Raw genomic sequence first — 15,034 nt, 5'->3', positions numbered from 1 at the left:
GGTCCATTTTTCATTGAGATTTTTCCTACCACCTCCTCCCCTCTTCGGTGATTATTGTTTACGATGCACTACGGTATAATACACATTTAACTACATCATATCTTAATTAAGAACTACTATACAGCATGCAATTTCATCCAGAGTTTCCGGCTAAACATAGGTATCACCTTGAGTATCCACTTGTATGCAACAAATTTCCAGTAATTTTCTAATCTCAAAAGTATAAATGAAAAATAAATAATAATAAATATATAACAATTTGGGGGTCCAGGGTCTGGACCCAGGATATTCTGGACCCTGGGCTCATTCAGAAGTTCCGCCCCCTACCAGCAAAGCCTGCCTCAAGCAAATTTTTGAAAGGGGGGCTGTCACAAGTTCACCCTGTTCACCACCAGTGTCGCTTGTTTCCCCTTCCTCATGACTTCGGGGGATATGACGCACAGTGAAAGCTGGTCGACTGGCCACAGTGCTAAGAGGAGGAGGCTGAGGGAGGATAGTGACCAGAGGGCTAGTGACCGCCGTCAAAAAAAAAGAGTCTGGACACATGGAACGTAGGGTGAATGCGCATGGATCTGGTCAACTGGAGACAGTAGGTGACTGGATTATTTCAGTGCAGAACCTTGAATGGGCTGATGAAGCCAGCTTCCTGCAATCGATGCACAGGGAAATATCCTGCGAGGACAGCTGCACCTTCTGACCTGGATGAAGCAGAGGGATGGGGCACCAATGGTGATTAGCATAATGCTAGTGTTTAGGAGCCGTGTCCTCCTCCAGGTCTTGCGGTAACATGACACAAACGTTCTAGCCAATGAAACCTCCACCTCCTTCTCCAGTTTTGCAACCCAAACACTAAAACACGTAGAATTATTCATTGAGCCATTTATTTAGCAGAAGTAAGTTTAGCTAGGGCACAAAATGAGCAGCCATCTACTATTATCAGGATAGTATTGAAATTGTTAGACTCGTGGAGTCCTACAATGAAGTGGAGTGTTATGTGCGACATGGGGGGAAGAGTTAGAGGGTGCAGCAAACCAGGAGGAGATTGTGTTGGGGGTAGAGCAGGCAGCCATGAAAGATCGCACATCAGTCTCCATAGACGACCACCAGAATCTTTGCCTCAGGAAATCCAGAGTGCGCTGTACTCCCAGGTGACCCACAAACTCGGAGACATGGGCCCACTGGCATACCTGGCTACAGACAGGCCCATTACTTGGATCAGGTTTTGCGTGTTGCACCTCCTTAACTATGGATTTCATTCCCCATGAAACTGGTGCCACAATACAGGAACTGGGAGTGTTCAGCTTCCACCTCAGAGATGTCAAACTGCCTGGAAAGGGCGTCAGGCTTTGTGTTCTTAGTCCTGGACAGTACAAGATCATGATAGAGAACCTGTTAAAAAACAGACCACTTGGCCTGGGGGGAGCTTAGCTCCCTGAAGGTAGATCAGATTTTTATGGTCGGTAAATACCATAAACAAATGTTTCGCCCCCTTGAGCCAGTATCTCCACTCCTCAAGTGCTAGCTTAATAGCCAGCAGTTCCTTGTTGCCAATGTCATAATTACAGGACTACTCCCACCCTGACATCAGAGCCTTTGACCTCCACAATAAAGGTTAGCGACATGTCAGGGTGAATCAACACTGGGCCAAAGGTGAATCTGCATTTAAGCTCGAAGAAGGCTGCTTCGGCTTCCAGGGGCCACAAAAACCTGGAATGGGACTGTAGCATTCGATCTGCCAGAGAAGCGGTTTGGTCTCGGTTGCACCAGCTGGTGGAGAGAGTACACACATCTGGGTTGCGTTAGCTAATCAGCCCAGGTGCTTAAAGGTGTGCTGCTGTCCACAGTTCGAGGCCGAGACTGGGAGCTCACACGAGAGCGCAGTTATTATTTTCCTTCTGTTTATTTTTGGAATTGTGTTCAAAGAGAGAAAAAGGAAGTAATCCTCAGCTGGGATGCTGGAGGAGCTGGAGCCGGCTGGGAAGCGGGCCAGCTACGGGCGGCACACAGGAAAGTGGTCGCGCCGTTTTACTTTCTTTTGTGTCTTTGTTATTTTAGCTTGTTTTTATAGTTTATTGTTTTTGCCTGGAACCCGTGAGGGGAAGGGTGAAGATGGCGTTTATTTTATTTTCTGTTTGTGTGGGTGTGCTCTCTCTCTCTCTCTATGCGGCAGCCACACAAACATGAAATCAAATAAACGACCCTCTTCACCCTTTCCCCTCACGGGTTCCAGCATTTTTCAGTAATTGCATACTGATATTCGCTGGAAAAGCGGACCCCTAACTCATCCCAAATTTTGGGGATTATATCAGTTGAGGAGCGTAATGGGAAATATAAAAAATGAGGACAATGCTTGGTCGCATGGGGGTTGACAGTCCACCCTCTGCTCAGGCTAAATGTTTCCACTGGACTTGAAGGTGAAGCTATTTTTATAACTACCTACATACATCAGAAACAGTCAGTCTGTAGTTTGTGCTCAGAATAAATAACGGATTTAAAACAGTTTAAAGAGCACATGTGTACATATGGAATACATTAGGACTCGCACAAGCTCCTTGCACCCTCCTAATCTTCTCATTCTTAGCTCTATATCAGAAGCAGCCATGTGAAATAGAGACAGACTGAATAGTATGTAAAACGGGTGCCAATGTGACAGTGCAATCTTGTCTTCTACCTCTCAGAGCTCATTTTCGATGCAGCGTATGGAGCATTAACCATCCACTGTAGCATCACACGATGTGTCGCTCAAAATATCTGTCGAGTACGGCATCATTACTGCTGTGACCTTGATTGATTGAGCCTGGCATCCATGGCATTTTAATGAGCATTAATGTAGTTTAATGCTTGATAATGTTCTAACAGGCATGAATACCACCACGTAAAATCTATTTTCTAATTCATCTAATTGTTAATCAACTCAATATGCTTGGGGAAAAAGAAAAAGAAGTGCCCTCATAAAGTCGAATCATTTTAATGTTTGATGGGCAGGCTGTCCAAAAAGGAAACAGTTATTTTTGCATTTCTGCATTAGAATTAAAAACGTGAAACATAGTCACAAAAAGGAGAATGTTTCACTTTCATGCATTTTGTTTATAATAAAAAACACTTACTGTAAAACTGTCTCTGTGGATATGAGGACTGTTATCTGCTTGTCATTTTGTTGAATTCTCCCTGAAATATGATTTTTGTGCAGCTTTTATGGCAGTGTCACAGGTCTACCAACATGGGACCCTCCAGAGTCACAATATCCCCCAGTGGGGTTTCTTTCCATCACCACTCATGTGACATTAATCTGGTGTTCAAACAATTCTTATTGATGTTACAGCTTTTTGTGATGAGGTCATTGGAGGAAACAGCAAAGACACATCATTTGTCAATAATAATGTTGAACACTTTGTATACAGCATTGCATAAAAACCATTTTTAAAAATGATAGTTGACGCATAAAATGTGTTCTGGATCTCAGGTTCATGTTTATATTGAAACATAAAACAAATGTATGGTTGTTTTGGCCTGCATTTGTTAATTTGTCATGATTCTTACCTTAACCAATCAATAATGCAGCTTTTTTGCCATAATTGAATCCTTGTCTCCTTGATATTGCACCTCCATATGTGAAGAATATATTGTAAAATCATCTTGCAAAGTACAGGAATGGAAAGTGCAGGCTCTGAAGCAGGCTCCTATTATGAATAATGAACAATATTGTATAGATGTGAAATGTTAATGCTGGTGGGAAATAATAATTTTATTGGGAAACAAAAATATTTTAGACCTTTTCCTCAGAAAGCTCTCAGCATACTTTCTAGTATGTGACAACAGCTCCCCCCTGTGAAAATGACTGGCTGTATTGAATACTGCTGTATAAGTGTTCGGGTTCCACAGGGTAATTGGTGTTGGAAAGGCCTGACAACTCAAGCAAAATCCATAACAGGAACTAAAATCTATATACTTTTCAAGCAGCTTTCAAAACATTCTTATCTGTGCCTAATTAAAATTCTCTTATGAAGCAGTCATGGACTTGTGCACATTGAATATTCATTTTTCACCACTGAAATGGGTCCCAATAACATAACAATCTGAACAATTGAAAAAGCATTTATCTTACCACAACTCCTGTTGCTTAATCTCCTGTTACAACAATATGTGATGATGACCATTTTTTTAAGACATGTACTCTGGATAAGATTAAATGACAAGATAATATCAAAATTAATTTTACAAAATCCAATATGCATGTTTGTATTTACTATCCAACAGTATTAATCTTGTCTTTGCATAATACTTACAGAATTTTGTATTAGAAAATAACAATACAGAGTAGTAATCTATGGTAGAAATAAAAGTATGGAACTGTTTGTTTTCATTAGGTTTTTTATTGGCCACTGCTCTGGAATCAGTCAGTCAGTTTTTAATACAGCCAAACTTCGTAGTTAGACAAGCAGGATATATATATATATATATGTATATCTGTATATACTGTATATGAGATTCAAGTCTGTTCATACCTCAGAAATATGTAAACATGCATGTTTAAGATGATAAATTAGCCTATAAATATGCGGTCGATTTTATGGTCAAGAAGGAACAAGGTACATTTTTGGACTAGGTTCAGAGTATTATGTTCCACGCAAGCCCAACACATCCCTCAACCAGTAGTAATCCAAATGCTAATATTTCTGGGAGCAACAGTCTGCATGGGGTATGCATATTTTTCATCTATATGGACCAGGGGTATTGTCTGGATTGAGAAGAAAATGAATGGTTCAAAGGACAGGTGAATTCCAGTGGAAAACCTCTTCAGTCAGAATCTAAAACTGGGTAGTAATGTTACATGTCAGCAAGACAAGGACTCGAAGGCCAAGGCTAAACTGAAATAGTTTTCAATAGAACATTTATTGGAAAGCCTTGAAGATTGCAGTCCATGTACAACCCTAAAATAACATGTCAAAACTTTCCAGAAAAATTACACCATTCTATTTTATAAAGCTGCCAATGTCCTATAGGAAAAAAAAGCTTCAAAGCAGTTATTGCACACACGTTCTTCAATCAAATGCCAACATAGATTTTTTTTTTTTTTTTTATAGACATGTTTGGCCAACATAAAACCTCCCTTACATGTAAAAGTATTATGCATGGGTTTTTAAAAATGAATAAGAAAAATTTCTTAAAAAATAAATAGAACTTTTTTTTTAAATTCTATATATGAGTCAACTGCTTCAATGTCTATATAATCTCATTGGTTTTCAGATATGACATACTTTTGTGCAATATAGTTGTTTATTTCCACAATGTTCATGCAGGGGGTCTTTAGTGATAGTTAATCTACAACACCTGTATGTTAATAGGTCCTCTAAATGGAGGTATGTTCTGTAGCCCCAGAGCATCCTAATCCATGCCATTAGTGTGTAAATGTGGTTGTATGCAATTACAATAACCTGCACATGATTGCCATGCATCTGTTCATAGCACATTAAGCTAATGATCATTCATGGTTGCGGAAGTAAAGAATAAATTGAATCATTCTTGGCAGTTGGATGTTGCTTTAGTGTTAGCAATGCACACAATAAAACTCAAGAAATGCAGTGAAAAAGATAATATTCTAAATCCTGCAGCTATATATATATATATATATATGCATGTAGAATGTACCATATAAGTAAAAAACTGTCATTGTCCAAACCTCAGGCTTACCAAAGTCAACTGTTTGGAACATCATTAAGAAGAAAAAGGAGCACTGGTGAGCTCAGTAATTGCAGAAGGCCTGGTAAGCAAAGAAAGATCTACAGTTTATGAGCAAACAGTTCTCACCATAATGAACAACCCGCCCCCTCACCCCCACCCCCAAACTCCTGTCCAACAGACCAGAATCACTGTTCTCAAGGCAGGCATGGATTTGTCAGCAATCAGTGACTACTCTCCACAGAAGACTTCATGAATTACAGAGGCTACACTGCAAAACACTAGTCAGCTACAATAACAGGATGGCCATGTTACAGTTTGCTAAGAAGTACCTAAAAGAGGCTGCAGAGTTACGGAAAAAGGTCTTGTGGACATATGAGACCAAGATGCCCTTTTATCAGAGTGATGGCAAGAGAAAAGTGTAGAAGCCCAAAGTAACTACCGAAGATCACGAGGAGGCAGGTGTTTAAAGATATTTTATTTTTTTTATTTTAAAAATTTGTGGAAAGTATGAGTGTCTGAAGGGAACATCGCATCAATTGAGGAATGTGTACTTCTGAGCAATCGTATTTGACAAAGAAAATTTTAAAAGATGGTTTGTGTGACAGATAAATTTTTTCTTGTCTGTCTAGTAAGCAGGTTGTATGAAGAAGTGCACTTTAGGTATTTTCAGATTTCTCATAAAAATATGATGAGCTGTTGTTATAGTTCCACATCCATCTCTCATGCCAAAAATCACTGGGCTCCCGCAAACGATTCTGAACAGCTGTCTGATATGTCCCTCTGATTCTTCTGCCATTTTGTGCTAATGTTTATAGCTAGTTCTTTGTGGTTTGATATGAATAGCTCGATTCCAGCATTTAGTGCCTATTTATTATGTAATGCATTGTGAATGGGTGGTGTAGTTAGGGAGCCATCTGCAGGTGGAGAGGGAGCGGTTTAGCTGGCCCTACAACCACAACTGTTTGTGATTACAATTAATTTCGAACTGTTTATACGCTCTGCCTGCAGTGAGACCGGGGCACTGGAATGAGAGATGCACGCGGGCCTTATTGTGTGTGTTTTGTTTTGTTTGTGTTTCCTTGGTTTGTATCGAGCGCACAATAAAGCCTTCATGCGTCTAAGAGCGACGGATTGTGTGGTTTGTGGGGAGAAGGACTGCAGAACCTGTTACATGCATGTTATTGCACCACTAATTAGTGCCACTGCATCAGCATTTTCTGTTATTTTACCTGTTCGGTTGACTGGACAATCTGTAACTCTGAGGTTCTTTTCTCTGTTCTTTTATTATTTAGCATTTGATTATTTCAGTGCAACTAGAAGTCCTGAGAGACAGACCTATTGTGCTTTTCCAACATAGACCTTGCAGCATCTGGCATATTATTGTGACATCTCCTGAATTTGGCTGTTGCTTGATTCTGGTGTGATTGTCACAGTTCCTTCCAGCTAGATACAGTATGTATAACTGGTGGAACTGGGTTTTTTTCATACATTTATTGTTCTGTGGAGGTGTCACCTGGTATGTACTCGGAGTGTAATTCAGACTGGAAAATCTCCTGGTCTCCTTGAAGAGTGACCTGTTACATGGTAACAAGTTAAATATTAACAGCCCACCTTCTAAAAAGTGAGCTACTGTGTGCAATGTTGCTCACACACACACACACACACACACACACACACTCGCACAAAAAGAAACACATTTTCAGATTTTTACAAATCTGTGGTTCTTTCCTTTCTTAACATCTTTCCTTTCTTAACATGTATTTGCATCTATAATGCAACCCATGCTAGCAGTGGTGAAAGAAACACAGTAAGACAAATGAATGGTCCATTTGAACTTATCTTCACATCAAAGGTGATTAAAGTTCCAAAAGTTACTTACATTAAGCCTGTAGATAACTTAGGCTTTTACAGACCTGAGTAGGTTAGATAAACACTTAGTCTCTGGAAGTATATGTGAGAAGCAATGAGGTGCTGGAGTTCTCAGGAAAGATGTGGCTGGATTTACCCCACTGTAGTGTTATGTACTTTTGGATTCTTTACAATGATGAGACCAGCAGAACCTTTCCTTACTTCCTTTCTAATCGGGCCCTGCAAAAACCTAACAATGGAACAGGTAAGCCCTAATTTTTTCCAAAGTAAAAGGTTATTTTGAAAAGTCTCAACAGTTCATTATGTGCAAAATGTTCTATCTCAAAAGTCAAACTGAAAACTAATATAATCACAAGATTGATTAACATCAAGCTTGATGTAACATAAATAACATAAATCTTTCTTTTTTTTTAACTCTTCTATAGAGATATGGATATACAGCAATATACATGTCTTTCGACTAATTGAAGTGCTGGGGTTTTTGGGAAAGGTAAAAACAAATAATTGTACTAAAGCATGTAATCTTGTTTTAATTTTCCTCTAAGGTTTCAAGAAAGGTGTTTCCAGTATGGACATACACCAACCTTTTCTTCTTGATCCCTGTGTTTTTACTGACAGACATTTTCAGATACAAACCATTTGTGGTTATGCAAGGACTGGCCAACGTGTTGGCTTGGCTCTTGTTATTATTTGGTTCTGGACTGAAGTCTGTTCAATTGGCATTGTTCAGCTATGGCCTGGCTTTGGCAATGGAAGTGGGATACATGTCCTATATTTATAGTGTCGTCCATAAAGAGCACTACCAGAAAGTAACCAGTTATTCCAGGGGAGCTGTACTCCTGGGATATGCAGTTGGTTCTCTCTTGGGTCAAATCCTGGTATCTTTTGGAATATCCCTCTATTGTCTTAATGTCATCACCCTGAGCTTTCTCTCCTTCACCCCATTTATATCCTTGCTGCTGCCTATGCCACGGAAAATCTTGCTGTCTAGGAGCCCAAACATAGACCTTTCGCCAAATTCAAGAGTATCATCCCAGTGTTCCTGCTCTACTCTAATGGAGGCCAGGAGAAGGATTATGAGTGCAATGATGAAGCTAATTGTGGATTGCAAAGAGTGCTATTCATCTGTGACCCTCATTTTCCTGTCCCTGTGGTGGGCAATGGGGAGATGTGGTTTCTATCAGATATCAAACTATGTGCAAATTCTCTGGTCTTCAAAATTCCCTCAGAATTTTACATCATACAATGGGGGTGTTGATGCAGCCTCCACACTTTCAGGTAATGTTTCCTGGCTTTAAATATTGTTAAAGCAATGAGGACAGATAAAAATATAAAGGGCTTTAGTAATATGTATGTTTTTGAACACATGGTCAGTCACCATTATCTACTATTTTAAATGTGATGGATGCTTCCTGTATTTAAAAGAATTGTAGAAAGGAAGCAGTGCTTGGAGTGTTTAGTTTCAGCTGGAAAATTGTGGGTTGCTAGGTGACGTTTGCTGTGATGCCTTAGAACTCCCCGTTGGTGGAGAAGTATAGAATTGCAGAACATATTAATTTAAACTTAAATTAAGAAATGGGTGGATGGGTGGTGTACCATATACATGGGTGTGTGTTCTGGAGTTTATTTAATTTTCTAAATTAAATCACACACTTAATGGTCATCACTAATTTTCTGTAATTCAACAGAATGAAAATGAATGTCAGCTAATTAGCAGACTTCTTCAGAGTAAACCATACTACCTTTACCTAACATTTGCTTTAGCTGGTATTTGCAGGGCTTTCAAATAATTGTAGGCTAGACAACAATGTTTAAATGATGTTTAATGAATGAAATTAATGTATATGCATGAAATGGGTAGGTTTACAAATATGAAAATATTAATATAAAATATATGTTATATTGTTACATATTGTACTATTGGTATAAAAATGTGAATCAAATGCTTTATCAAAATGAAATGTTTCCTCTGGTGCAGCTTGGATAAATAGAGATAAGGAATGTAGTCCTTCAGGAATAAGGCTACTTCAGTAATTATAGAAAATGTGTTCATGTCTAATGTTTAATTTCTGTCCTTTAATTGCTATATTGTCGAGAAAAGTTTTAATTGAGCAATGTGCTATTATCACTTTAATTTTCAATCCCTCTTGTTATAACCCATTACTCATGTAAAATCAGTTTGTCTCTATTAGGACTCATTATTTCCATCTAGAATAGTGGGATTGATCTGTTGTATTAATAATACACTATGTGGTCAGTGGTACTTATGGTATGCATTAGTATTGATCCACAGAGGTGTCATGAGACAATAAGTAATAAGCTTTGCATGAATCAGCCAGTTTTAAGAGCTTCAGGGATACAGTAATGGCCTTGTTTTCTTGGTGAACTGTGCCTACCATTCGCCCACCTTTGGGATTTGGGTGTGCAGGCTCTGTAATCTGCACCATGTCAAAGACAAGGAAAATATACAGTCCATGAATATATAAAATTCACAGTTCAACACCCTGGAACTCAACAGCAAACACACAACATGGGAACGAATGTTTCACTGCAAAGGTCAGGTAAAATATGAAAACAATATTCTGTGGCAATATTAATTCATTAAACTCCCTCATAGCATTTGTGCCACCTTTAAGATAGCCACATTTGTTGTTTTCAATTCATGTTAATCGATGATAATTAATGTTTTCTTTTTCTTCTTGTTCATGAACAGGATTAATTAATATTGCTTCCTACTCTGCATTAAACCATAGGTGCAGCAGCTTCCTTGGCCGTGGGTCATGTGACACTGAACTGGTCTTTGTGGGCAGAGCTGCTTCTCGGATTGTTCTCAGCTATTTCTGCTGGAGTTGTTGCCCTGATGAACCGCACAAGCAATATTTGGATCAGCTATGCATGTTATATAGTGTTCAAATCCTTATACATGCTACTCAATACAATATGCATGTAAGATACACTTTCAATTAACACATGCCCTGCAGGATACCACTACTTGTATACATTCCTAAATCTAACAGAAGTCTAGTTTGTCTCACTTAAATAATAGCCCTCTGAATGCCCTGTTCTTGTCATTACATATTCTTATGTTCTTTGGTCCAAGAATTTCAAATGAGTTCAAGCCCATTAAAATTGGATTTTTTTTAGCTTTCAGATCGCAAAAAAACTCAAAACGGAGAGTTATGCGCTGATGTTTGGAATTAACACTTTTGTGGCAGTCGCATTACAGACTATTCTGATGGCTACTGTTATCAACACCAAAGGTTTTGTGTTACCTCTTGCTACTCAGGTAAGTAAAATGGAAAGGAACACATTCCCATCTGCCCAAGGGGTGTTTTTTATTAATCAATAAACTGGAAATTATATAAAGATGTTTCCTTCTGCAGCATGAAGTATAACTATGTTAGAATATGTCAATAATAAAATAACTAAAATAATTGTTTTATAAGGAATTACCTCTCTGTCCAGACATTTATCATGTTTAATTATTTTTTGGCTTTAGAAAACTAATGGATAAATAGTGGGTATATCTCATCCTTTGTTTCCTAATTCTGATCACAGAGGCTTTGGCAAGAGGTTATTTGTCATTGTTAGTGTCTGAACCTTCTATCTCCTGGTTTTTCAGTACTATATCTATGCCGCATACTTTGCAACCATCGCTATGATTTTCCTGATTCGAGGAGTATACACTTTGCTTCATCTGAGGCGCAATCTGTCAGATGATGGAAGCTCCATTCACACTAACAATGAGAGAAGTTCGCACCTACCTGAAAATTCCCAGCTGTGATGTACGCTCTCTCGTGTGAAACAGGAAACATAAAGTAATGCACCGTGCAGAAGGGATAAATGTATGAGTGTACTGTTTCTTTTGGGGTTTTTTTTGTCTGTACTTCAAACAATAAGACTGTATTTGTAAAAGTGATGTCATTTCTACAACAGACCACAAGAGTGCACAAAAACTCCATAAAAAAAGTTAGGTCAAAGAATAATTTGTCTTCTGTTTTGCCAATATTTAAAATCACTTGCTATATTTTTTGTCTCATCATAAAAACATGTTTTGATAATTGGCTTTTATAAGCTGCTGACTGATGAAGCACAAGAGGGGTTAACATTTCTAGATATTTCCAGCAGTTTTGTGCATGTGCTATATTGTTTGGAGCTCCTGTCTTGGTTAGAAGCCAGCCTTGAGAGTTGTGGGTTTGAATCAGTTAGAAGCAACACATATTTATGGCGAGAGATTAGTTTCAACATTATATAAAAATGTGTGTATTATGATCCATAAATAAGAGACAAGTCACAAATGTGTTTCTCTATCCACAAACAAATATCTGTCATTGATTTGTAAAAATGCATTACATTTAGGCTACACCCTCCCCTCCCCCATTCTGACACTTCACACAATGGGTAACCCTTCAATAAATATTTAAATTGTTCCAAGTTTTAATTTTTGCTGCGTGTTTCATTTTTATAAGTTGACAGAGGCAGAAAAGCTGAACCAGCTGCAGTCACTGTCATGCAAAGTCACCACCCACGCCCTATTTTAAGCCAGGAAAAACTCTGATGTATAACGTACACATAGAAGTTTATGATTACTGTGTTTACTGTGTTCAGGTGTTTCTAGCAAGGCATGCATGCTTCAGATGTCACACGTGTCATTAGCACTTGAAATTACATTAATCTTGTGCTGCTTGAATCCTGTCTGTAATTTTCCAAAAGAATGACTGACTTCAGGGAAACTACAGCTGCCAATTCTGATATAACTGCCATGGAAGGTAAATTTGTGAAGAAATTATCCATACTGGAGGTTGCATGTCCATTTCCCAGAGAGAAAATTACATTATCAAACTTTGTTTGTGAAATAAAATATTAACACTTTCATTAATTTGTTAACCAAAGTTAAGGACAAATTTTATTTTAATGTATGTCAGTTTCCCTACAAATTATGCTTTCTTACCAGGGGAATTGAAACTCACAAGGAAGCTATTGTGTTCCGTCATGTACAAACAGAAATCTGCAAAATATTTCCTTTTTGGCAATACATCGGGATTTATTATATAATATGGAGGGCAATGATGTAGCCATTTTCTGTTCAGTTGTAAAGTATGCAGTCAGTTCCAGTCTGAATATCAAAGGAAATGGCACTATGTGAACAGAGTAGCATTTGTCTGCTTCTTGCCCACCTTGCGTATGAGAGTTGTAGTGTCTCATAAAGAGGTTTACCTCTCACCAGGCAGGCTGTAGTGCCATAAGGGCTTAATGCATGTGCCTATGCAAACACACCCCACATATACAGTATCCAGTATTAAGACTTAGCCATCATGGCCTCACAGTATTTCCTCTGAGAAAAGAAAGCCACCTTGCAGTTCATCAATAGTGTATAGCAACTTTTTCTTTGCTCAGCCATCACACAATTCCTTGTCAGTGACACAGAAAATTATTTTACTCCTGAGAAATGAAAAACAACTCAATTACATTTGCAAATGTATTTACTTAAGGTGGAGTCAATCCCTTATTTATGGTAAACACACATTCCTTTTCGCCAGCTCTAATTGTTTTTTACTGAAAGTTTACCTTCTTTCCACTTCCAGGTGGGGTTGAGTAAATTTCAAGGTAGCCAGGGGCCTGAATCAGTGGCATTAAATATAAGACACCGGAGAAGGTGTGTGTGTATGGTGTGTGTGTATGTGTGTGTTTGTGCGTGTGTGTGAGTGCATGTGTGTATGTGTGTGATTTTTTTAAAGCCTTTTTTGCTTTTGAGTTGGGCTGCCGAGTAAATTTGACTGAAGGTAGTGAAAAGCCACAATGAGAAATGAGTATACAGGAATTCAGAATAAGATTCCCAAAAATATGTTTATTTCATTAGCAGTGCTGTTCAAGAAATGCATTTTGGCATGGCTACTGTCTGTTAGCATATTGGTTGGCACCAGTTGGCACTGCTTGGCACAGGTGGTTTGTTACATTTGTTATTTTATTTTAATTTCATTGTTTACTTGAATTTTTAACAATGATAGATTTTAAGCCACTTATTTAGAGAAAGTAATGAATGGGCAAATGCAGTTTCAGTTGTGGATGCTTTCTGACAGTGCAGCTAACATTTCCTATAGGCAACACACTGTTTCACAGGTGAATATACATACATATAGCTGGTGGCCATTTTGAACAGAAGGTTGTGACAAGGCTATAGTAATATTTTTAGGAAATCTCCAACTTGCAGATCATCAGTATGTTGACACAGGCCATACACGTGAGCCCTTGGCTGCAAATTGCAAAATACTTAGTTGGAGAATTTGGAGCAACAATTTAGAGAGGAAAAAACACAGCAGCAAAAGGCCAGCGCTGATGTGCAGGACATGCAGAGAAGCCTTCTTACACTCCACCCAAGCGCATCGAAGGTGGGAAATCCATACCTACTGCCCTGATATTGATTGCTGCACAGGTCAATGCAATGGTAATGGCAGGGTTCAAGCAGTGCCACTTTCATGTTATATGTACCATCCACCACTTATATTGTATTGTATCGTTATCTTTATGTTGTAGCTTGTTTGAATTAACACTACTTTCTGACCTAGCCTATATTTACTGTGTGAACTAGACTTAATGTGCTCATGACTATGCTATGAATAACTGTTACACAATGATTATTGTACCTTATCAGACCTTTGTTTTGTAGTTGTTCCACTGACCACCGGTATGCACTTATTGTATGTCACTTTGGATAAAAGAGTCTGCCAAATAAATGTACTATAATGTCAAACTTTGTTATCATAAAAGACTATTAACTCTTAATTGTACTGGCTGATCTTGCCAATTGTATGAAACATAAATTAATGAAGTGCATGCGTTTCATTATTTTGTGAAATATGGGTAACGGTCAAAATTAGACAAACAGCATTACTTTACCAGCTCAAGAATTCCACTGTTACACAGGTCAGCATCCATGTGTTTTGTGCTGCTACCTGAATTTTTTTTTTTACTAATTTAGCCTGCAACCAGTGTGGATGCCTTATCATGACTTTCACTTTTTTGTTTTCTATCTAAACATTAGTTTCCATCTCCCACCCATGTATTTTTATGTACCATTATGTGTGTCCTGTCTCATTGAAGCTTGAAATGCATAATCTTAATGAAAGTATATGTAGAACTATTCATATCAGCATACTGAATGGTATTTATATACATGTACATTGTATCTGTATATGATGTGTAAATTGTAATTATTAAATTGAATTAAAAATATATGATGCAAACAATGCAATCTCATAAATCATGTGTGTCGCCCACTGCCCCCCATAAGAATGAATAATAAGAAAATAAATAATAATACCAATAATATAAATAATCCACAGCAGTTTCTTGATTGCCAATGGTGTCACTGTGAATGTACATGTTTGAGCCTATTTTAGGGTTAGCATGGCCAGAGTTCATATGCTATGGTTATAGTAAATAATTTTTGATAATCACAAAATTTACATTATTTAGTTGTTCA

The 15,034-nt window shown here is 38.1% G+C and overlaps 2 long non-coding RNA genes across 2 annotated transcripts in view; one reads left to right on the top strand and one right to left on the bottom strand.

Annotated features, from left to right (window-relative positions):
* The window catches only part of LOC135253118 (uncharacterized), a 96,203-nt gene that overhangs the window by 51,808 nt on the left and 29,361 nt on the right, over positions 1-15,034 (bottom strand). The gene's annotated exons all lie outside the window — the stretch shown is intronic.
* Positions 8,031-13,591, top strand: LOC135253115 (uncharacterized). The gene is made up of 4 exons (XR_010329537.1): positions 8,031-8,829; positions 10,305-10,497; positions 10,696-10,837; positions 11,174-13,591. It is a non-coding gene; the product is annotated as an uncharacterized LOC135253115 (long non-coding RNA).

Source organism: Anguilla rostrata, chromosome 4, assembly GCF_018555375.3.
Source record: "Anguilla rostrata isolate EN2019 chromosome 4, ASM1855537v3, whole genome shotgun sequence".
In the NCBI taxonomy this organism is placed as follows: domain Eukaryota; kingdom Metazoa; phylum Chordata; class Actinopteri; order Anguilliformes; family Anguillidae; genus Anguilla; species Anguilla rostrata.
This window is presented reverse-complemented; position numbering and strand designations above follow the sequence as displayed.